General features: G+C 37.6%; 1 protein-coding gene across 7 annotated transcripts in view; it reads right to left on the reverse strand.

Annotated features, from left to right (window-relative positions):
* R3HDM1 (R3H domain containing 1) overlaps nucleotides 1–25,924 on the reverse strand; it is a 163,114-nt gene that overhangs the window by 112,002 nt on the left and 25,188 nt on the right. The gene's annotated exons all lie outside the window — the stretch shown is intronic.

Below are 25,924 nucleotides of genomic sequence, written 5' to 3' on the forward strand. Positions count from 1 at the left end.
GAGCTGGCTTCTTCTGGCAAGAACATTACTTCTTCACACCAACAGATGGAGACAGCAATAGAACTGCGATCAGAAGACAATTCTGCCTTGTGTCAGATGTCTGTTGTCTATATTAGCTCAAGTGGTAGACTTAAAGAATGAACTGAAAACATCGTTTAAGAACTAAGAAAAACAAAATACTTGCCATAAACATACGGGGGTACTGCAAGGATCCTACCAGACATTTATTACCTGTACTATTTGAAGAAAAAAACGTATACCACTAACCAAAAATACTTTTCTCTGCCACTAAAATGGTTAAGTCTTATAGAGTTTAACGTATCAGTAGTGCTCTGTATACAAGCTTGCTGCTGCTGCTGCTTACATGTTCAATTATGTCCAACTTTTCTGCAACCCCATGGATTGTAGCCTGTCTGGCTCCTCTGTCGATGGGATTTCTCAGGCAAGAATACTGGAGTGGGTTGCCATTTCCTTCTCCGGGGATCTTCCCAACCCAGGGAACGAATCTGAGTCTCCAGCTTGGCAGGTGGATTCTTTACTAGTGAGAGACCTGGGAAGCCGTATACCAGCTTAGGAAATGGCAAAATGAAAGGCACTGTAACTATGTTATTGCTTTCAACAGGCTATATTTCAGACATATATATATAGATTTAAGTTTGTAATATATATAAATCCACAAAACCTCTCCTGACTATTCAAAGGTGTTAAGACAGTGATTGTTGTCTGAGATGTTTTGCATTAATTTACTTAAAGTTTCCCAAAATACCTATTTCCTCAGTGTACAATCCTTTACCATGTCGTATACTTTTTGCTACTCATCTGCATGTAAGAGGTAAAAGCCAAGTACCAGTCTGGGTACCAAAACACGTATATCCAAGTCTCTAGCTTTTCCCCAAATGGCTCCTGCTTTCATTAAAACGTACAAGTGATATTTTCTCAGATAAAACTTTGTTACTTTTGAGAGATATAAATTCAAGGCAACATTCCTTAAAAATCCTAAAAAAAGCCCTTGTTATGAAACAGGAAAACAAACTGAAATGCAGAATAATGAAGGAACCCAACTTCACTGTAGCAAAATTAAACTGAATATTTCTACTAGTCAGAAAGGTCAGGATAAAACCACTTGTATATATGGATGCTATTTCAAATGATTCTATTTATCTTTGAGCTTTGGAAATTGTTGTTTTGTTGTTAGTCGCTAGGCTGTATCTGACTTTTTTTGCAACCCCATGGACTGTAGCCCACCAGGTTTCTCTGTCCGTGGAATTCCCCAGGCAAGAATACTGGAGTGGGTTGCCATTTTCTTCTTGAGGATATCTTGTAGATACAGGGATCAAACCTGCGTCTCCTGCACTGGCAAGTGGGTTCTTTACCACTGAGCCACCAGAGAAGCCCTTGGAAACTGTAAGGTCTTATAAATTCAAGTAACTCTGAATTAATGAAAAATCATAATAAAGAATATTTTAAAATGTAGTTTCATTACTGTCAGGTAGAGGTCTCCCTCTAACTCTGAAAGAACTTAGCTGTCAATAGTGAATTCTATCAATAGTGAACTCCTAATTTAAGAGCAACCTATAACGTGCTAGTAAGACACAAAATCTTCAATATTTTCTTTGGATACTATATCATTAACTACATAAATTAGCTTTGTTGTACCCTATAAATGTTCAATACAAATAATAGTGAAACAGGTTAAAAAAGGTTTCTTATAATACCTTGGAACGGTGCTTAAAACATGGTACCAAGATCAGGTAACAAAGGAAACTTTCAAAGAACAAATCCTCAATAAAAACAATATGAGTTAGGGGGTTCCCTGGTGGTCCAGGAGTTAAGAATCCGTCTTGCAACATGAGGGACACTGGTTCAGTCATGCTGGTCCAGGAAGATCCCACATGTCCGAGGGCAACGAAGTTCACGTGCCACACTACTGTGGCCTGTGCCCAGAACGAGAAGCCACCGCAACAAGTCCACGCACCACAACGAAGAGCAGCCCCTGCTCGCCTCAACTAGAAAAAGCCTGGACGCAGCAGTGAAGACCAACCATAGCCAATAAATAAATACATCTTAAAAAAAAAAAGGAATATGAATTAGTAAGATTTAATTTTTTGCTTGCATCTCAAGTTTAATTCTGTACATTTCTGAACGCTCAACAACTTCCTCTGCAAAAGCATAAGCATACTGACTCTATTAACAGTGTTTAACTATAGTTATAACGTAAAAACTAAATTCCCAACCGAATTAAAGGAACTGGGGCAACTATGGGACTAATAACAGAAATTTAATTTTCTAAATCTAATTACTGACACTGCTGATAAACTTTCTTAATTTTTTGGTGCCTGAGCTCTTAAGAGGTGACTTTTAAGTGCTTGACCTTTAAAGGTGAAAACAACATTTGAACCTAAATCTCTCATATATTGCCTAAGACATTTTGAATAAAAAGAATAATGACTACCATAACAGGAGACACCTTATGGGAGCCAACTTTTTAAGAAATTTAACATTTTCTTAGAAGTGGCAAATCAGTATTTTGCAATCTCCAATGTAATAGCTGATTCCAGCAAAGACTAGGAATAAATGACAAAAACCTATCAGATGAAAGATGGTTACTGAACCAAGATAGTCTTTGATTACCGTTAACTTTTTTTTAGTCTTAGATGAATATGTTTATCATAAGATACCGTTAACTTTTAATTTCAAAGAGTAAAAGTTAAACCAGCAGACTCTACCTTACTCAAGTGAGCAACTTTAACATCACCAATAATAGGACAGGCTAATATAATTGGGGACAAAAAAAAAAAAAAAAAAAAAACAACACTCACGTAGTACTCATCTGAAAATATTTAAATGGAATCTGTCATGATAAAACAAATAAATGTAGACTGTGAACCATTCTACAAGACAGCTAGCTTGAAGTCTTCAGATATCAATATTATAAAAGGAAAAATAGGCAAAATTATAAAAGACCAGAGAGATGTAACAAATATAAAGTGGTTTGAGGATTTCTGAGTGGTTTCAAGATTTTTCAAAAAGTTATAAAGGATATTAACTAGTAACTGGGGTAGCATGAATGTGGCTGGTATATTAGATAATAATATTATCAATGTTAAATTATGGGAGTGTGATAAAAATATGAGCGAGTGAGGTGAAATGTTTAAACTGGTAAAGCCAGAAGGCTATCTGGACATTCACAACACCATCTTTAAACTTCTCTGTACAACCTTTTCCAGCAGTCCTCCTTTTCTCTAGCATTTTTTTATTCATTAGGATAGTAGTCTTAGTGTAAAACAGCTAATTAGATACTACAGCAAGTTTCTATCACATGTTACTTGGAAGTAGCCAAACATTAACCTTATCTAACCTGTTGCCTTGTGAGCTCTTACTGGATCTGATTAATTGTAAAGGTGGATAATATAAACATAAAGGGATTGTGTCCCTCATGGAATGGACTCCTTTCATTTCATAAAGCATGAAGTTCACTCCTGGACTGCTTTCTCCACAGTAGTAATGAGTCTCGTGATCTTATTACCTATATTTAGAAGTCATGCAAGCATTTTTAACACTCACTGTACCTGAGATTTTCCCCAAGTGAAAGTATTTCATGATTTAAATGTTTCCTGTCTGTTAATACACGTGCTGCTGCTGCTGCTGCTAAGTCACTTCAGTCGTGTCCGACTCTGTGCGACCCCATAGACGGCAGCCCACAAGGCTCCCCAGTCCCTGGGATTCTCCAGGCAATAACACTGGAGTGGGTTGCCATTTCCTTCTCCAATGTAGGAAAGGGAAAAGTGAAAGTGAAGTTGCTGAGTCTTGTCAGACTCTTAGCGACCCCAAGGACTGCAGCCCACCAGGCTCCTCCATCCATGGGATTTTCCAGGCAAGAGTGCTGGAGTGGGGTGCCATCGCCTTCTCCATAATACATGTGCTGCTGCTGCTGCTAAGTCGAGTCAGTCATATCTGACTCTGTGCGACCCCACAGACTGCAGCCCAACAGGCTCCTTTGTCCCTGGGATTCTCCAGGCAAGAACACTGGAGTGGGTTGCCATTTCCTTCTCCATTGCATGAAAGTGAAAATCGAAAGTGAAGTCGTTTAGTCGTTTCCGACTCTTAGCGACCCCAAGGACTGTAGCCTACCAGGCTCCTCTGTCCATGGGATTCTCCAGGCAAGAGTACTGGAGTGGGGTGCCATCGCCTTCTCCGAATACATGTGCAGTTAACATTAAAAATATATAACATATTAAATGCTTCAGAACTGATCACCTAAGATGAATATTAATATACTTTTATTTTCTACCAGTAACATAAAATGTGATATCCTGTAGTATGCCAAGAAGTGGTCTGCAAATATTAGGTATTTCCTCATGACAAAAACCGTTAAAGAAACATTCACCCATATCCCCAATTTTAAAGTTGAAAAGACAGAGATATAAATGGATCAAGTGATTTCTCCTGTGTAATGTTAGACCCAAGTTGTGAGGCTGACTTTATATTCTACAGCCTTTACTCTTAATTGGTACACTTGGTACACTGTTTCCTCTCTCTGTAGAAATTAAGGATAAACAAATATTGGCTCAATTATGAAAGACCTTTAAAATCAAACATTATAGTTTAAATGAAAAGATTTTTAAAAGGAAGAAATACACCAAGAGCTAGGGGATATATACTTATAAAGCACTCAACTATTATCTCCTTTAATACTTTCAATTCAGGGGGAAATTCATTCTACTGAGATAATTCAATATCAAAGATTAGCATCAACATAATTCTTGCAAATCTAAGTTAAAGATAATAAGGCAGAGAAGTTAAGAATGTAAACTAGGAGATTCTTAGAATAATCTACATATAAGATGACCATGGTTGGGGTAAAACAAAGATAGTGGAGAGACACCTCAGAGCAAAATTTGGCTAATCATGAATGACTCATCAAAGAGAGGGCTAAGTCAAGGATAATCCAAACGCTTTTAAAAACTGGGTAACTGAAAGAATGTTATGAAAGAACCATAAAGGTATCTACCATGGGAAACTGGTCTAGAGGCAGAAAAAAACCATTAGTTTCTCATCTACTCTTGGCTGGATACTCAGTCGCTTCAGTCGTGTTCAGCTCTTTGCGACCCTATGGCCTGAAGGCTGCCAGGCTCCTCCATCCATGGGATTCTCCAGGCAAGAAAACTGCAGTGAGTTGCCATTCCCTCCTCCAGGGATCTTCCCAACTTAGAGATCGAACCCACATCTCTATTCTTGGCTACCACTCACCAAAAGCAAACAAGCAAGTAAACAAATACATAAACTCAGTTATCCTCTTTACTTAACATGTCAAAGAAGATTCGAGAATGGTAAGGAGGAACTGAGATATTCCCAAGTTAGAAGAACAGAGTCAACCTTTCATAACCAGTGGAATACCCAAAGTGCCAGCCTCATAGACCTCCAAAGATAATTACAGAAATAAGGCCTCAAGACAGTTAAGAATAAAGTGAAATATTCCATGGGCAGGAATTGGGAGTCATGCTTATAAGGCAGGATTTGTGAGAATTTCCCTGCTATGAATCTAGTGGCAAACAGGACAAACTGCCCTCAAGGATCTTCCAAACTTTCTAAGTATCTTTGAATTCTACCTTCACAGGCAATATCCTAATATAGGCAAACGTTATTTCCTGCTTGGATTTCCCCATGAGGCTTCTTACTGGTCTCTAACCTTTTAAACAGTCTTAACATGTTCAGTCGCTCAGTTGTGTCCACCTCTTTGTGACCCCATGGGACAACAATCCACCAGGCTCTTCTGTCTATGGAATTTTTCAGGCAGGAGTACTGGAGTAGGTTGCCATTTCCTCCTCGAAGGGATCTTCTCAACCTGGAGATCAAACCTGCATCTCTTGCATCTCCTGCATTGGCAGGCAGATTCTTGACCACTTGTACCACCTGGGAAGCCCTATTAAAATGGTCTTGCCCCTTTCTAATTTATTCTTTACACCACAGATGGTCTAGAGAAAGATACAAACATTATTGTATCAGTGTGGTAAATGCTAGGACAGGGGAAGAAGCATTCAAGTGGGCCTTGAAGACTAGTTCTGGAGAGGCAGAGAATGTTTTGTGGAGGAAGTGACATTTAAGCTATCTTTTGAAGGAATCTGCCAGATAACGAAGCAAGAGAAAAGTATTTGGGGGAGAAGCAACAATATGAGTGAGAGCCAAAGGCAGAGGAGGAGTGAATTTGGTGCATGGTAAGAAGCTCAGCAGGGCAAGAACTGTTAACTAATGTACAGATCTTACTTAAATTCCTTAAGCCAAAGAATTCTTCAGTTTCCCACCAATGTCTTCTTCCTGATGGAGGATGCAATCTGGGATCTCATGCTGCACTGTCAGTCTGCTTACTCTCCTCCAGCCCGTGAAGGTTCCTCACATCAGTCTTTGTCTTTCATCACCTTTATTCTTTTCAAGAGCATTGGTCAGTTATTCTCTAGAATGACTGTTAATTTAGGCTTACCTTGTATTTTCTCATGATTAGACTAGACTGAGCTCACACATTTTTGGCAACAACATCAGAGAAGTACAACTACCCTCAGTGCATCATAATGAGGGTATACATGATGTTGATAAATCTTAATAACTGATGATTTTTACTTTGATTACTTGGTTCAAGTGGTGTCTGCCATGTTTTTCCTAAAGTTACTATTTTCTCCTTTGTAATTAATAAGCATCTTGTGGGGAGGTATTTTATGACTTTGAAATATCTTGTTTCTCATTATAATTTCTCTAATTTTAGCATCCATTGAAAGTTCTTGCATGCAATAATTACTACAGTGCTGTTTGCCTACTGGTTATTTTAATTTCCCTGGAATTCCCCTGTAAGAAAGTACTGTCCCTTCTCCCAATTTATCTATTTATTTTTATGTATGAGAAATGTATTTTGTTGTGGGTTAAAATCCAATAGTCTCATTTTTAAATGATTTTCTGGTACCATATGATGTTCCAGCCTTATCTTGTTATTTTCCCTACCCCAGCCTCAGACTCAACCGTTTCTCCCAGGAACCACTGTTCCTTTTTCTGGAGAAAGCTATTTAGAGAAGATCTAGGCACTAACATGTTTCTTGTTACTAGGATCTCACTGCTTTTTGCCTCTCTCAGGACAGAACCAAGACATGTACATATGTGTACTAACATACATATTCACATGTCTATATTTATTTCTGAATTCTGCATCTGTATATATATGAAAAATCATGGGTTCGTATGGATATCTCTAACTCCAAAGAAAACAGAGTTCATAATTGCTTATTTCCTTATCTGTAGCTTCCTTATCCAACATAGAAAAACTGTACATTCATTATCTGTTGATACAATATATTCACTTATTTGTTCAAACTCAGAAACAGTTTGAGAATTCCTAAACAATACTTCTGTGAGAACAGAAACACTTTTATCACACAGAATACAACATTTGTTCTTTCAGTCTTTAGCCCTCTAGTATATAATCAAAACCCTGTTTTCCAAAGTTACTAGTTCCTTTCTTCCCCACTCAGGTTAGTGATTTTGTTATTCATTTGTAATACAGTGAGGTTCACTTGTTAGTGCTTATATTCCATTTCAGAATCACCACCTACCAAACACACATCCAGAATGACTTTTACTTATTTTGGAGGATATGTGAAAAATTAAGAGTTCTACGAGTCAGAACTACACAAAAAAATGTTGTTCCCCTTCCTCCCCAGTGTCTTGTTTCTACTATTGCTGATCTTTCTACTCCATTTTGACCCCCTTACCTATAGGAAAGCAATTTTATTAGTTTCTGGTTTATCATTCTTGCATTATTTTGCAGGAATAAGCAGATACATGTATATATTGATATATCTCCCTTTTTACATGAAGAGTAGCCTGCTACAGATACTATTTGTAATTTACTCTTTTCTCTTAATTGCACCTTAACAGTGCAGACTTCCTCATTTCCTTATAACTGCATAATCCTTCACTGTGTGGCTGTACCATAATTTATTCAGTCATTCTCCTGTATGAGCATTTAGGTTATTTTCAGTATTTTGCAATTACAAACATTCCCCAAATGAATAAACTTGTGCATATGCAAGGGTGTCTTTAAGAGTCACAGTGAGAAAGTCTTTTCCTAAACTAAGGTTAAAGAAAAAAACCCATGTTTTCTTTTAGCAGTCGTATGGTCTCTTCTTAGATGTCCGACTAGAGACTGAACCAGGGCCCTCGGCAGTCAAAGCGCGGAGTCCTAACCACTGGACTGTTGGGGAATTCCCTATCTTGTGACTTTTTAAAATAAAAAAATTGTTTTCAATAACCATTTTCAACCTTGTTATCTTACTTTGCATATTTGCGCTTTCTTCCTTTACATGATCAAGGTAGCTAGTGATTTGTCTAATTTGATCATTTTAAAAAAACATAGTATAGATTAATTAGGTCTACTGGTTTTCTATTCTCTACATTACTTCCTACTTTCTATCTTTATTATTTCCTTCCTTGTACTCTGTTCAGGTTTACTTTGTTGTTGTTTTCCTAGATTTTGTTTTGAGCTAGAAATTTACCTCACTTATTTTCATCTTTACAGATAAATCTGCTTATTGCTATGAATTTTTCATTTGCACACTACTTTATCGGGATGTTTTACAGAGTCCTATTTTAATGGTGCCCTCTTCTGTCAATATTGCAAAGTCCAGATATTTCAGCCAGTTGTTTTATTCTGAGGGGAGAAGTTGGTTATGAATCCACAATTTTGTGGTTCTCTGTCTTGCTGCATTATGAATTCTCTCCCTTTGCTTTATTCTCCCTTCACCTGCTGAAGGGTACTTCTCTCTTTATTATGTGCCTTTTTATCTCCTCTAGAAGCTATGTATTTTGAAGGCTGCCACTTCGAACTGCATGTGTTTTTAAGTCCGTTCCCTAGAGTTCCTGTTCCAATCTAGATTTTTTTTTTCTTCTAGAATTTTTCAAGGTAAACTTAGTCCTTCTGGCTGAGTGTTCAAGCTTAGCTTCCCGCTGTTTTGATGCCTCCTTTTTTTCAACTGAAGTATAGCTGATTTACAATATTATATTATTTTCAGGTGTACAACTATTGATTCAATATTTTAATAGATTATACTCCATTTAAAGTTATTAATGGCTACATTTTCCTGTATTGTACAGTGTATCTTTGTTGCTTATTTATTTTATATATAGTAGTTTATATCTCTCATTCTCTTGTCCCATTATCACCCCCCTTTCCTCTCCCCAATGGTTACAACCATTTGTTTCTACATCTGTGAGTCTGGTTTGTTATATACATCTGATTTGCTTTATCTTTTAGATTCCAAACAACTGATAAGAGATTCTTTATCTTTCCCTGTCAGACTTATGTAACAAAGCATAATACTCTCTAGGTCCATCTATGCTGTTGCAAATGACAGAATTTCAGTCTTTTTTATGACTGTATGTGTGTGTGCTCTGTCGTGTCTGACCCTTTGACTCTATGATCTATAGCTCGCCTGGCTCCTCTGTTCATGGCAATTTTCCAGGCAAGAATACTGAAGCAGGTTGCCATTCCCTTCTCCAGGGGATCTTCCTGACCCAGGGATTGAACCTGAGTCTCTTGTGTCTCCTGCAATGGCAGGCAGGTTCTTTACCAGCTGAGCCACCCCACCCCCACTTTTTTTTTTAGCCTTTGCTTGCCACAGTTTTATGGCAGGCAGGAATGGAGTAAGAGTGTGAGAGATCACATGTAGAATTTGGTGAATTTCTGTTGGTTTGTTTCAAGTTACTTTGAAGTTTTAAATTCTCTCAAATTACGCTATGTCTTTAAATTTTTCTTTTTACTGCTCTATTTTTTGAAGAAAAACTTGGAAGCAGTAGCTAGAAGACCATCACTGTCTTCAGTTATCTGGAAGTCCTTGACATTTATATTTGGTAACAGCTTTAATTTGGTAATAGATATAATTCACATATCATATAATTTGCCTATTTAAATATACAATTCAATAACTTTTAGTATATTCACAGAGTTGTGTAATTATAACCACAATCAAATTCAGAATGTAAAAATCATCCCATAAGGAAAACCTGTACTATTTAGTTTTCATCTCCTAATCTCTCCATCCACCACCTACCCCTGGACAATCCCTAATCTACTGTTTCTATAGATTTCCCTATTCTGCAGGATGTAGTTTTTGATAAAGTAATTGCCTAACTGCATAATGTAATTAATAACTACACCCCTCCCCGGTGCCCCAAAGTTTTCTATCCATTTGGTTATATGAACCAATTTTCCAGGTGTCCAGGTGATGGACATCTGGGTTATTTCTTTTAGCTACTATGAATATGCTATGAACATTCATCATGAATTTTTGTGTGGACATATGTTTTCACTTTTCTTGATTATATACCTAAGAGTCAAATTGTTGGGTAAAACAGTAACTGTGTGGATGTACAATTTAAATGCCCACCAGGAGTGTGTGAGGGCTCCCATTTTCTATATCCCTGATAGTATTTATTATTGTCTTTTCAATTACAATCATCCTAGTGAGTATGAAGTGGTACTTCTCTGTGTTTTTGATTTATATTTCAATTGATGGCTAATGATGTTGAGTATTTTCCCATTTACTTATTGTCTGTATGCGTATCTTCTTTGGAAACCTCCATTCAGATCATTTACCTATTTTAAAATTAAGTTATGTGTCTTTAACTACTGAGTTGTTAAGAGAATTTTTTATGTATTTTCTGTATATAAATCCCTTACCAGATAAATACTCCAAATATTTTCTCCCTTTCTAGGTTTTTTCTTTTCCATTCTTAGTAGTGTCCTTTGAAATACAAAACTTTTAAATTTGATGAAGTGTAATTTATCTATATTTGAGAAACAATTTCCAAAAAACATTTTATACTACTGATTAACTTAAAAATACATACTGATTCTAGAAATTCTGGTAGTATGAATATGTTTTAAAGAACAATGTAGAGTCATCTTTGGGCTCAAAAGAAATGAATCAAAGAATGCTAATAAAGTATACACAGACTTTTTTTGAGGGGTAGAGAGGTAGTTTTTGATAAAGTCATTGCCTAAATGAGTTTTCTCAAAGGACATATATGTCAAAAATAGTTTTAACGGCAAAGAATTCACCTGCAATGCAGGAGACCTGGGTTTGATCCCTGGGTTCGGAAGATCCCCTGGAGGAGGGCATGGAAACCCACTCCAGTATTCTTGCCTGGAGAATCCCATGGACAGAGGGGCCTGGCAGGCTACAGTCCATGGGGTCCCAAAAAGTTGGACAGAACTGAGCAACTAAGCACAGCACACCACAGGTGTTTAAATAAATTTATAAAAAAAAGTTCTGAAAATGAGAAAATAAAGTGGTATCAAAAGCCAGGGGACTTAGAATAATGAAAATACACATCTGATATCATGTAAGAGCAACAAGGCCTCTGGCAATGCTGGCAAAAAGCTTTATTATACAACAGTCTCTGAGAATTACTTAATTTCTTTCTTCTCATGCTCCTTTCTACAACTCTGGGAGAACCACAGAGCTGTAAAGGGAAATTGATTCTTATTCCTGGAGTAGGTGTGGGATGCATAATGTAATAATAACCACACCCCTCCCCACTGCCCCAAAGTTTTCTCTCCATTAGGTTATATGAACTAATTTTCCCAGTGCTGATCACTCCCTTCTTAGCTGATAATTGGGGCTTCCCTGGTGGCTCAGGCGGTAAAGAATCTGGGTGCAGTGCAGAAGACCCAAATTACACCAAACAGACTTCTGAGGGGCAGAAGGTAACCAACTATGATGCAGTCATCTAATCACTAACGACAAACAAAAGATAATTCTTTGCCAAGGCAGCATCACAGACAGCATCATGTATGCAAAGTAACACTTTAGAAAATGCTTTATGATCCTATATAACATTCAGCTCACTTAACTTATTAACAAAGACAGAATTAATCCAGAATCAAATGGTGGAATACAAACTTGAATAGAAAAGGGTAAGGATAATAAGGATAATTTAATTGCTATATCTTAAAATGACTCATCTGAAATACCCTATTGAGTAAAAGAGCTGTTAACAATTAACAGTTAGAATCAACTTCATCAGCTGAGGAACAGATTCTTTTCATTCTTGAACAAAAACAACAAAAGGACCAAAAGCTAACACTTTACTATGTGATAGGTAGGTTCTAAGCTCAACATTCAGAAAACTAAGATCATGGCATCTGGTCCCATCACTTCATGGCAAATAGATGGGGAAACAGTGGAAACAGTGTCAGACTTTATTTTTTGGGGCTCCAAAATCACTGCAGATGGTGATGCAGCCATGAAATTAAAAGACACTTACTCCTTGGAAGGAAAGTTATGACCAACCTAGACAGCATATTGAAAAGCAGAGACATTATTTTGCCAACAAAGGTCCGTCTAGTCAAGGCTATGGTTTTTCCTGTAGTCATGTATGGATGCGAGAGTTGGACTGTGAAGAAGGCTGAGCGCCAAAGAATTGATGCTTTTGAACTGTGGTGTTGGAGAAGACTCTTGAGAGTCCCTTGGACTGCAAGGAGATCCAACCAGTCCATTCTAAAGGAGATCAGCCCTGGGATTTCTTTGGAAGGAATGATGCTAAAGCTGAAACTCCAGTACTTTGGCCACCTCATGCGAAGAGTTGACTCACTGGAAAAGACTCTGATGCTGGGAGGGATTGGGGGCAGGAGGAAAAGGGGATGACAGAGGATAAGATGGCTGGATGGCATCCTTGACTCGATGGACATGAGTTTGAGTGAACTCCGGGAGATGGTGATGGATAGGGAGGCCTGGCGTGCTGCGATTCATGGGGTCGCAAAGAGTCGGACATGACTGAGCAACTGATCTTAACTAAACTGAACTGAAGCATTTCCTGTGAGACAAATAGTATTAAGTATCCTTATTTCAGAATTGAGAAAATGGAGATAGAGGTAGATTAAGTAACTTGCCCAAGGGTACACAACTAGTGAGCTGCAGAGAAGAATGTGAAGTAAGCAGTCTGGCTCTAGAGTTCATGAGCTTAATCACTTTGACATATCACCTATTTCTGATTGTATAATATTTAAAACGTCTTCCACACTCTGAATTAGTTTAGCTAACAGACATTACCACCTATTCTTACTTGCTCCTTCCTGTGGTACAGAGTAGAGCAAGCCTGGTCCATAAACTCAAGAATATCAAGCCAGCAGAAATTTAAAAACTAACATCCATAGTAAAATCTACAGGACTTGGGGATGATCAGATTAGGGGATAGAGAAAATACAATGCTCAAATTTCTGGCTTGTGCAACTGAGTGTACAGAGGTGAACTTTGTTAAGATCAGGACTCCTGGGGAGGAGGTAGAGGAATGGGAAGTCTTCCCTTTGCTGTTTCCTTGTACATTCTTTGGCTTTGGAGGGCAAAGACACCCCAGGACTCAGTGGTTAGACCTCTAATCTCCCTGAGCTGGTTCCCTATATGCAAACTGTTCCCTTAGCAGCCAAGTGATAACTCCTTAACCTCCTTCCTCTCTAACAGGTCACCAATAATCCCTTTGAATAGGGTTTCTTTTAGTGAAAAAAGTAAATTTAAGAATTACTGTTGGGACTTCCCTGGTGGTCCAGTGGTAAGGAATCTGCCTTCCAATGCAGGGGATGCTGCTTTGATCCCTGGTCAGGAAACTAAGATCCCATATGCCATGGGGCAACTAAACCCATGCACCACAACTAAGACTTGATGTAACAACAACAACAACAAAAAATTAAAATATTTTTAACTGTTAAACTTACACCAACACCGAACTACATTTCAAAGAAAAAAAAAAAGAAAAACACAGGAAAACTCCATCCAGAAATAAACCAGAAATGAGACCAGTTGATGATTCTTGGGCATGGTTTAGCCTTTTAGCGAGAAGAAGCTGTTATGCATACCATGCCAATTTAGACACTTAATTAAAAGTAAGAAGAGCTAACTTTCCTTTTTTTCCCCAAAAGAAAGATATAATAGCTGCATCTTGATGTACTCTGGGATATTCACCCTATTGGTATACATCAAATGTGGCAGCATTTCAGGCAAACAGGGAGCCCCTGGCCCTCTCCAGGGGCTTTTTACCAGCAGTGGTAAAGACTACACTTTGGGAGTGAGAAGTAAAGCTTATGTGTATGTCCTTGTGCACACACATGATGCAATTATCCATGCTTAGGAATAAATCCGTAAACATGATTCCGGAGTTCAACAGTATCCAAAGAACCTGGGTGTATAATCTAAAGCAGTGAGTACTAATTAATTATAGTGAGCCCTAACTGGACCAAGTCTACAAAGAGAAGCAGGATTGTTAGGCTGCAGCATGGATTACCAGACTATGGGCTGCACACTGCTAAGGTACTGCTGAGTTATAGCAAAGGACTCTTACATCCACCTACATCCAGAGCACCATTACTGATCTTTTTTGAACTTAATAAGAAAGTTTTTTAACAAATGGGAGAGTTGAGACCCTAACCTTGGAGGCAAGCAGTAGTGCCCATTGTGCCAAGCTCAGTAACAGAGAAAACATTCTGCCCAGGCCTACAGATTTGACCATTTCCTTGCCTGTGACAGGTATCTTCCTAGCAGACCGTCTATCCAACCAAACTCACCTTAATCTGAAGCCCTGCTTAACCAACAGCCTTCTAATTACAACCGGCCTAGTCCAAGCAGATTAACCTGAAGAGAATACACTATTCATGCTGACACAAGCAGTACTCAACTCTCACAGTAACCAACATTCACATATTCAGTCTCCATAAACTTCATTAACATATATGCCCTGAGTATTTGCTTTACTTTATGTGAGCCTACAAAAACAAACTCTTGGGTTTTCAAAACTGAGGTCTCCTAAACACTAGAACTGTGCAAAGCCATTGACAAAAATGTGCTGTGAGGTCTCGGGACAGTGCCACTCTTACATCTAACTCATCCTTTTTCTAATATTGGGAACATGTAAAATAACAAAGAGTTACACACATATCCTAGATCAGTATTCCAAAGAAATGGCTGAATTTACAAAGAAAGAAAATCTAGTGTTCTATTAACTTAAATAACAAATGTCTAGCTCAGGGCGAGTAGAAGTTGTACAAGAGAGCATTTCGGATAAAATAAGATGCAAGAGTGATACGCGAATCCCAAATTAGTTAAGAAAGGTTTAACTCATTGCAGCACTATGTACAATAGCCAAGATATGGAAACAGCCCAAGTGTCTATTGATGGATGAACAGATAAAAAAGCTGTGGCATACATATACAATAGAGTATAATTTAGCCATTAAAAAAAATGCAGTCTTGCCATTTGCAACCACATGGATGAACCTTGACGGTATTAAGCTAAGTTAAATAAGTCAGAGAGAGCAAGACAAATACAGTAGTCCCCTCTTACTCATGGGAGATACATTCCAGGGCCTCTAGGGGATGTCTGAAACAGTAGACAGAAGCAAACTTTATATACACTATCTTTTTTCCAATACATACATACATATCTTTGACAAAGTTTAATTTATAGAGACAGTAAGAGATTAACAACCATAACTAATAATAGAACAATTAATACACTGTAATAAAATTTATGTGACTGTGGTTTTTCTCCTTAATTAACTTCACCTCTGCTGAAAAGCAGCAGTAGCTTCTTTGCAGCAGACAGACTCTCCAGTAACTTCATTTTTCAGTCCAAACCCATTCCAGAATCTGTGTAACCTCCCTGCTGCTGCTGCTAAGTCGCTTCAGTCGTGTCCGACTCTGTGCGACCCCACAGACGGCAGCCCATCAGGCTCCCCCGTCCCTGGGATTCTCCAGGCAAGAACACTGGAGTGGGTTGCCACTTCTTCTCCAATGCATGGAAGTGAAAAATGAAAGTGAAGTCGCTCAGGCGTGTCCGACTCTCAGCGACCCCATGGACTGCAGCCCACCAGGCTCCTCCATCCATGGGGTTTTCCAGGCAAGAGTACTGGAGTGGGGTGCCATTGCCTTCTCCCTAACTTGCAGTAAATGATGCGGTTCACTCATTTCCCTTGCTGAAGTATTCCTATAAGCTCAATGCTTTCTGGCACAACACACTGCTGTCAATCACCTCTCACCCCAAAATTCAATGTCTTTTCCATCTTAACTAAGCACTTATCATGTGGCCATAATTTTTCAGTCTGAGGTGTGATAGCAAAACTAGCACAAATTTCTCTTCCTTACTTTGCGACTTCACAGATTGAAGGTTCATCCTTATTGTAGACCTTAGCAACCTCAGACAAACCTATTGTTTAGCAAACCTTAGCAAACCTATAGTTCGGTTTCTTTTTCCTTTCAAGTCAAGAACTTTTACCGTTTTCCCTTAAAGGAAGTACTTTTTGGCAAATCCAAATTGCCAGCAATACTACTCTTGTGCTTTGAGGGCATGATTAAGTAAAATAAGGGTTACTTGAACATAAGCACTGTAATGCTGGGCAAGTGGACTTGATAATCAAGACAGAAACTAAGTGACTAACGGGTGGGATACACTGGACAAAGGGCTGATTCACATCCAGAGTGAGACGGAGGAAGACAAGACAATATTTCATCTCTCTACTAAGAATGGCACACAATTTAAAAACTTATGAATTGTTTACTTCTGGAACTTCCCATTTAATGCTTTCAGATGTTGGTTGACTGCAGGTAATTACAACCAGGGAAAGAGAGAACTCAAAAGGTAAGAGGGAACTACTGCACTGCATAATCTCATTTAAATAATATGCAAAAATCTATAACCAAACTCAAAACAAAAGCTAAGACCATAGATATAACTAACAGATTTGGTAGTTGCCGGAGTGGTGGTGGTGGTGGAGATGAGTGAAGGGAATTAAAAGTGACAAAACTCCAGTTATAAAGTAAGCATGTCATGGGGACATAATGTACAGCTGGGTGACTATAGTTACTAATACTCTATATTTGAAAATTGCTGAGAGTAAAATCTTAAAAGTTCTCTTCAAAATATAAAACAGTTTTTTGTAAATATGTATGGTGATCGGGGTTTCCTTGGTGGCTTAGTGTAGGAGAATCCGACTGCCATTGTAGGAACTGTGAGTTTGATCCCTGGGTTGGAAAGATCCCCTGGAGGAGGAAATGGCAACCCACTCCAGTATTCTTGCCTGGGAAATCCATGGACAAAGGAACCCAGCAGGCTACAGTCCATGGGGTCGCAAAGACTTGGACAAGACTGAGTGACTAAGCACGCATGGTGATGGATGTTAATTAGACTCACTGTGGTGATCATTTTACAAATACTGAATCATTGTGTTATATATAATGATTGTATGTAATCATTATGTATAATATAATGTAGTATGCAAATTATACCTCAATAAAAAAAGAAAGTTTAAATTTTATTAAATATATATCTGCATTTAAGTTGCAAAAATATTTGTTACTGCACAAGGTGGTAATTTAGCCAATTATTATTACTGAGGCTGTAAAGAATCTTCAGTTAGCTCTGTGTAGTAACGATTATTATTAAAGGTTATTTCTTATTTTGCAATAAAGAAAAAGATGAACATACCTGTGAAAAACAGCTTAAGAAATAAATAGGTACTTCACAGAAAAGAAATTAAAGATTTTTTGATTAAAGAAAAGCAATTTTTAAAAAACAGCACTTTCCACTAGCAATGATACAAGAGAACTCTGCCTCTGCCGAGTGAATGGCATTCTTATACACTGTTCGTGGGAGTGAAAAATGGCCCAAACTCTTTGGAGGCCAATTTAGCAGTATGTATCATCAAAAGCCTCACCTTTGATCCAGTTAAGACCATTGGGATGATTTTAATCCAAAGAAAGAGTTACAGCGTAAATGATGGTGCTGTGTAAAAGTGAAAAAGTGGGAACACTACAGGACTGGCTAACTAAATGAAAATACATTCAGTAAGTTGCAGAAACTCATTTGTTGGCAGCCAAGATGATGAAATTTCAGGTAAAAGAAAAAAAACTAGTTCCTGAAACAGTATGTACATACAATATGATCTGGTTTATTTGTAAAAGAAAAAAAAAAAAGAATGACTTACTTTCTCTGGGTGATAGTAACTTACTCGTGGCTAGTTTTCATAGTTTTGTTTATATTTTCTTATTTGTCTTCTGTGGATGTATATTATGTATTTATTTATAAAAATATCAACAAAAATCTATGTGCTCAGATTAATACTTAGGGAAATGTGACTCTCAGGTCTATCTTACAGCTCTCTTTTCTAAGACTGCACATAGTAAGTAAGCAACTGCTCACAACTAACTAACTGCCTACGTAGAAATACAAAATACACAGGATAATACAGAATAAAGAGCCAAATTTGTAGTAAGTACTACAAATTACTTTAAGGCTAATATTGTGTGGCTAGCTTATTTTTAATGATCAGTCTTTTTTTCTCTGTATCAGGGTTTCAAAAGTATTCCACTGGGCTTTGGGGACTTTCCCCACTCAGCCTCAAAAACAGTAATGACTGACATTTATTGAGTGCTGAAAAGGTACCTGTTATGATTTTATTATCAAATACCTTGCCCAAAACTTATGATTGTTAACAAAGAGCCAAAGAGTATACACATTATAAAATTACTCTCACTAAAAGGAAGGCAGACGCTAACCATCAAAACAGCTACCAGAGATACTTGACTGACCAACATATTTGGGTGTGAGTGTTATAGCAGGAAAGGCAAAAGGGAAACAGGCATGCAGTTCTCATTCTCAGAAAATGAGAAAATGTACCAAATCTTTAAGAACAGAGAGAATGTTTCTTTAAAAGGTAATTCTTGTATTTGCTTTTGCAGCTTATAAGCAAAAATTAGATTATATGGCCCTTGCACAAGGATGATACACACATTCATGAATTATTCCCCATCTTAAGGATTTCAGAATGTCCAAATATCATCTCATAGACTACTTGCTATTGTAAGAGATAAATGAAGGAATCAGGTTGCTATCAACCAAACAAAATGGAACACTTTAATACAAGAAATTTCTGACAATCACTGTCAAAAGTCAATGATCAATAAGATAATCATATAATTTTTTTTCTCCAAACTGGGCAGAGTAAAAGGGGGTATGTTATTTTGTTATGCAACAGGTGTAAATTGGTGTATGTGGTCACCCTGGTTATCAACCTAACAGCAAACAGTAAAGGTAGGAAGTAAAAGAAGGAATAGTTCATTTATTTCCACCAGAAATTAAGTGAAATGAACATGAACACCTACTGAAGTTGAAACAGGACGTGTGCCTTTCCTATAGTTGAGTCTGTCCTGGGGAAACAAGGTTAGTTTATTCACAACAGTTGAGTTTAAAATTACCTGTTCAAAGTACAGGAATAAGGCAGGGATAAGAAAATGAATGCACCTAACCAAGAAATGGCTACCCACTCCAGTATTCTTTCCTGGGAAATCCCATGGACAGAGAGGAGCCTGGCAGGCTACAGTCCATGGGGTCGCAAAGAGTCAGACTGACTGAGCGACTAAACAACAGCACCTAGCCAACTTAAAATTAGTTCAACTGTTCAGGTTTTCATGAACCTGAAACTGTAAATAAATCAGAAACGAAAAGTTTTATAAAACTGGGATGATAAAAATTTTCAAAAGTTTAGGTATTGATAAGAGCTCTCCCAATTTTCAACAAATGATGTTAAGGACTGGTAAAAGTGGTATCATTCCCCAAGAAAATTATTACAAAAAAAGCAATTAAAAAATACATAATCACTTATTACAATTTTATAAAACCTGACAACAAATAAGAACCTACTGTATAGCAGAGGGAGCTCTACTCCCTCTGGGAAGAAATCCAGAAAAGAGGAGAGGTAGGAAATGGCAACCCACTCCGGTATTCTTGCCTGGGAAATTTCATGGACAGAGGAGCCTGGCAGGCTACAGTAGGGGACACAAGGACTCTGGCAAGACTAAGTGACTAACAGCAGCAACAATGTATATGTATAGCTGTTCCACTTTGCTACACGGTAGAAACTAACACAACATTGTAAAGCAACTAAACTTTACTCCAACAGAAGTTAATTTAGAAAAAGATAACTAACTACTATGAACTAGCACAGACAGAGTAAATCATGTAATACTGAACTGTGTATCTTTTTTGACAGAGTTACTAAATAGTTAATATACTACAGACTCTATGAGTTACGATTTCAAATAAGTTACTGGCCAAACAAATATTCTATGGAAGCTTTGAGGTTCATGCTCAAACACACACAGGAAAATGCTGGCTTGAAAGATCAAATGAAAAGCAAACATTCACTTTTTGGAGTAAGTACTTAAAATGCATGTATTAAAAAGTGATCCTTTTGGCCAACACAATAGTTTACATTACTTTTATTATTTTGAGTCTATTTCTTTTTTTATTGCTTAATATACTATTCTGTTTTCTTCTAACTTAACAGACCAGGGGAGACCTATCTTCAGATAATAAAAAGCAGTCATAAAGTGTAAATTTATCCATAGGTAGAAGGGGAATCAACAGATAAAATGGAATAGGACTCTGGCTCACTAAAAAGAGAATAGTTTCTTACACATGGAATTGTTCAAGAGTGGAATAGGCCATTTCATAGAGTGTAGTATACAGACTTCTGACATCAGAAGCATTCTTCAGGAATCTGGTGTGGTTAAGGAGCTGGATGAGATCACAGGTGTATTAGTCAGGCATGCTGTGATAATTAGCACCTACAACTTACTGGGTTAATACAAACTTTTTGTCTGGCACCACATGTTTGATACCAGTCAGGTGACTCTCTAGTAGACAGTAAACTGGGGCCCACAGCTTGTTTTCATATGTCCTTTGAGCTATAAATGGCTTTTTCATTTTAAAGATTTGTGAAAACAATATAAAACACAACAAAGGAACATGTGACAGAAATGGTACGTTATTTGCAAAGCCACATAAAACATCATCTGCCTTTTATGCAGTGATTCAGAGATTTGGCTACTTCCACCTCATGGCTCCTTCCTTCTCAATAGCTCTGCCATCTCAACAAGTAGTCTCCACCATGGTCTCTTCTGGTCACGCTCCAGAATGAGTTATGCAGCACCACCTAACTGCAACAGGGCTGGGAAGTGTACTGATCCAGATGCCCAAGGGAGCAGAAGAATACCAACATGGGAAAGCATCGTAAGTCTCCACCACCGCTTGTATTATTTTATTCTAACTCCAAGATTCTATGATTCTAAATATTTCAACTGTAATTTTCATTTTTAGTACATATCATAATGAAATGCTTTTAAAATTGATTTAGAAAGAAATGTTTCAAAATACCACAGCTGGTGGTAGAGCAAAAATGCTTTATATTTGAGTTAGAAGTAAAACAAAGGAAACTAAATATCCTATGTAGCATGTGTAGATCAAATTTCTTCAGTTTGCATAGATTTCACATTTTAGCATGCTTCAATGGTACTAATGAATCATAACAACCTGAAATTTTAAACATTACATGATTGGAACAGAAGAATTGATAGGTCTTGCAGAAAAATATATACGTGTACCGACTTTGTAAATGAGAATAAAGTAAGTTCTATGCCATCACTGAGGGAAAACTTGGTTAATTTGGTCATTTCAAAATCTCAACACTTCTCATTGAATTGACTTAGTCAGTATGAAACAGCTGCAAGCTAAATTATACATGATGATAGTGAAATATTTTACAGATTGTTTAGCCATATCTACTGGGCATACTAAAAGACATAAATTAGAGTAGCTGTTTTCCTTTTAATCTAGCAAGTGAATGTTGTATTACATGGTAAGACTTCATTTATACAAACTCACCAAGCTTGATAAAATTAGTTTCCAGTTCAAAACCAGTTTAATTGTACCAAAATATGCTGTTATACTAGGAAGACAGAAAAACAATTTTAAGAGTCTACAGCTCACAAGCAAATCACAAAAAATAGGATTGCAATTCATAAAATATTAATAATCAACTGTCAATATGCAAAAATGAGGCAGAAAGTATGAGAAATTAAATAAGAGGATGCACGGAAATATTTAAACGAAACAAAATTGACCAATATTACCATGAGAAAGCTAAAAACCTGAAAATGATTTCAGCTGCACATTTAAAAAGGATTAAAGGGTTCTGTCAGGGCATACTACAAGTATTAATTGGAATAAATCTTTCAAATTATTATTAATAAGACATAATGAAAAAATAATAAAAAACAAAACAGTTGTTTAAAATATTAAATTGCAGAGTTGATCGGGAAAAAATTACAAATATCAAAGAAATCTGAAGAAATGAAAAATGAACCCAGTGATTTTTTTCAATATCTGAAAACACTGTAGGGGACAAAATATAAACTGATACCAAGGGATGAAAAGAAGGATGACAACTAACATACTCTGTAAAATTGTCAACACCAGTGATAGACGCTTTGGTTTTCAAGTTTCATTGAACAAATGACTTTAAAATGGAAGTAGATTAAAAAGTAGTAACCTCTAAGTTTTGTGGAATTGTATTTTGGCATTTAGAGGAAGGATATCCTTAAAGAAAAATTCTGCTAAACATGTTTAGTAGGAAGGCCATAGGTATTACTGGCAAATAACTTGAAAATATTTAAAAACATGATTATCATTTTAAAGATTTTTAAATACATTTATTTACCTTAAAAATGAAAAATACCAACCAAAACACCATGAAGCATGTCCAGGGACCCTCGGTTGATAAAAATTAAAAATTCCCTATCTCTCTTGGCAACCAATTCCAAGAACCAATTCCAATTCACAATACTTAGTATCGAAATGTTCTTCCTGAAATGTCCCCAAGCTACACTGTAACTTCATTTTCTGTACTTAGTGAACAATAATGTATACATTATGAATAAATAGCCCAAGTATTATAGCTAAAAGACCTTCAATGAGAAATTTTAATTGCTGGGACTACTGGCCCTTAATTTCTTTGGCGTCCATTTCAAGGGTGGTGAAAGGATGGGGACCATAAAGACAATAATGACTAACACTTGAGCATGGCATGCCAGGTGCTATGGTCTAAATGTTTAGTTCCCCTCAATCCTTACGTTGAAATCCGAATCTGATGTGATGGTGTTAGGAGGTAGGGCCTTTGGAAGGTGCTTAGGCCATAAGGTCATTAATTCACGGAGCCCTCATGAATGGAAATGGAGCTTTTATAAATCAGAAACCCCTCAGTCCTTCTTCCCTGCAAGAAGTCCGCAACCTGCAACCCAGAAGACAGCCTTCACCAGAACCCAATCATGCTGGCTCTCAGATCTTGTACTCTAATCTCCAAATCTGTGAGTGATACATTTCTGCTATTTACAAGTCACCAGTCTATAGGCTTCCCAGGTAGCTCGGATGGTAAAGAATCCACCCGTAATATAGGAGACGTGGGTTCGATCCCTGGGTTGGGAAGATTCTCTGGAGAAGGGATAGGCTACCCATTTCAATATTTTTGCCTGGAGAATTCTATGGACAGAGGAGCCTGGTGGTTTACAGTCCAAGGGGTCACAAAGAGTTGGACACAACTGAGTGACTTTCACTTATTATAGCCTATGTTATTTTGTTGTAGCAGCTCAAACTAAAATAATGAGTGCCAAACACACATAAATGAAGTCATTTAATCTCAAAAGAGCCCATTGAGCTAGGTATATATTTCCCCCATTATACAGATGGGGGAAATAAAGGCAAGGAGGGTTTTGCAAAATGCCTAATGCCTTAAAGCTACCAAATAAGAGGGGGTAGGATACTATTCAAGGTATTTCAAGACTAGTGAGCTGTGCTGCCTAATAAGATAGCTACTAGTCCATGTAGCTATTTAAATTTAATTAATATTAAATAAAATTCAGTTTTTCAGTTACATGGCCACATCTCAAGAGCTCAGCAGCTACATGTGTCTAGGGGCTACCATGCTGGGCAGTGCAGATAGGGAGCATTTCCACTGTTGTACAAAGTTCTACTGGATACTACTGATCTGTCTGCAATCTTAGTCATTACACAGTATTCCTTTCTTGTATGTGAAAAGCAATGCGTGCTTAGAGAATTGACATTATATGTGAACCAATTAATCTACAATTCAATATTTCCAGTGTTTTGTTATTCCTCTCCACCCCAACTTATTATCATTATTGACATCTACCACACTGAATCTCTTAAAATGTGTTATCTCGCCAGCACTTTAGACTCCAGGCTTCAATTTGAAGAAATATAGTGCTAATGTATTTTAAAAGCTTATATCAAAATTTAAGACTGTTTTGTTGTTTTTATCCACTAAGTCGTGTCTGACTTTTCTGCAACCCCATAGACTGTTGGACTGTAGTCTGCCAGACTCCTCTGTCCAAGGAATACTCCAGGCAAGAATACTGGAGTGGGCAGCCATTCCTTTCTCCAGGGGATCTTTCCAGCTCAGGGATCCAAAGAGCATTTTCTGCACTATAGGCCAATTCTTTACTGCTGAGCTATGAGGGAAGCCCATTCCTTCATTTATGGGTCCATTATTTTATTCAGTGAATGACGACTATATACATACTGGCTTCTGTTATTTCTGTCTATTGAAGGCCCAGTTTCTATATTTCTTCTGGTGTTGGTATCACACACCAGTGGCCTTGCCCTGTACCTGACTCAACCTCCACTTACAGCCCCAGGGGTGAGTATATGACGTAGGCATATACTATATACATCACAACCCATATTGGACATTTTCAGGGTTGAACTTGTGACTTAAGGTGAGTCATTCAGAAATGTGCCATAAGATCTTCCTTGTTACCAATCACCAGCTCATTCCTATAGAGATAAAGAAATCTAAAGATTAACTAAGCCAGGATTTACAGGCAAGGAATTTTTCCTGGCAACATGGATGAAGCTGTCCACAGAATGCCTGCAGAGAGGACCTTAAGAGTCAGATTATACCATTTGAGGTCTGGACCTAGCATATGAGTTAGGAAGTTCTACTTTTGTTGAGTTAGTATGTTCTAGATTTCTACTGCTTATAATTAAAGGAACAAGGGAAGACTAATGAAAGATCAGAGTGTAAAGATCCTTGGAACTGTCTGGGAAGGAGAATAAAATGAAGATGCATGGTTAAAAACGGTAATTACTACAAGAAACAGAGTGCATAATTTCCCCATTAGAAAAGTAAATGCAAAAAAACCCAAAAACAAAGAAAGAAGCAAACTCAACAACAAAATATTATCTTAAGATAACTGTATTGATAATTACTACAGTAGAACAGGGGGACCAAAGGGCACTTGTCCTAGACTCCTAGCCCTGTGTCTCTAAACTAGAGTCAAGTCAGAGCTTAAGTCACTGATTAAGAAAGAAAAAAGGCTGAATGAAATAAGTAAGACAGAAAAAGACAATTATCACAGAATACTGCTTATATGTGAAATATAAAAAAAAAATGGTACAAATGAATTTATTTACAAAACAGAATCACGGATGTAGAAAACAAACTTGTGGTTACCAGGGGACAGGAAAGGGAGGGATAAACTGGGACGTTGGGACTGACATAAACAGGGCAGGTTTGGTTCCCCAAGAGGGTCTGGTCCAGTCCTCTCTCCTTGGCTTACAGATGGCTCTCCAAATTGCCTCTTTTTATAGGCGCACTAGTTATACTGAATTAAGGGCTCACTCTAATCTAGCATGACCTCATCTTAACTAATGATATCTGCAATGACCCTATTTACAAGTAAGGTTACGTTCTGAGGTACTGGGGGTAAGATGTCAACTTAAGCTTCTTTTTGGGGGGGAGGAGGGCACAATTCATCCCATAATAATATTGTAAGAATTTATGACTTAAAAGAGGTGATGCTGGGGGCTTCCCTGGAGGCTCAGTGGTAAAGAATCTGCTCAACAATGCAGGAGACTCAAGTTCGATCCCTGATCCAGGAAGATCCCACATGCCATGGAGCAACTCAGTCCACTGGCCACAACTACTGAGCCTGTGCTCTAGAGCCAGGGAACTGCAACTGTTGAGCCCATGTGCCGCAACT

The sequence above is a fragment of the Bos indicus x Bos taurus genome, chromosome 2, assembly GCF_003369695.1.
Source record: "Bos indicus x Bos taurus breed Angus x Brahman F1 hybrid chromosome 2, Bos_hybrid_MaternalHap_v2.0, whole genome shotgun sequence".
In the NCBI taxonomy this organism is placed as follows: domain Eukaryota; kingdom Metazoa; phylum Chordata; class Mammalia; order Artiodactyla; family Bovidae; genus Bos; species Bos indicus x Bos taurus.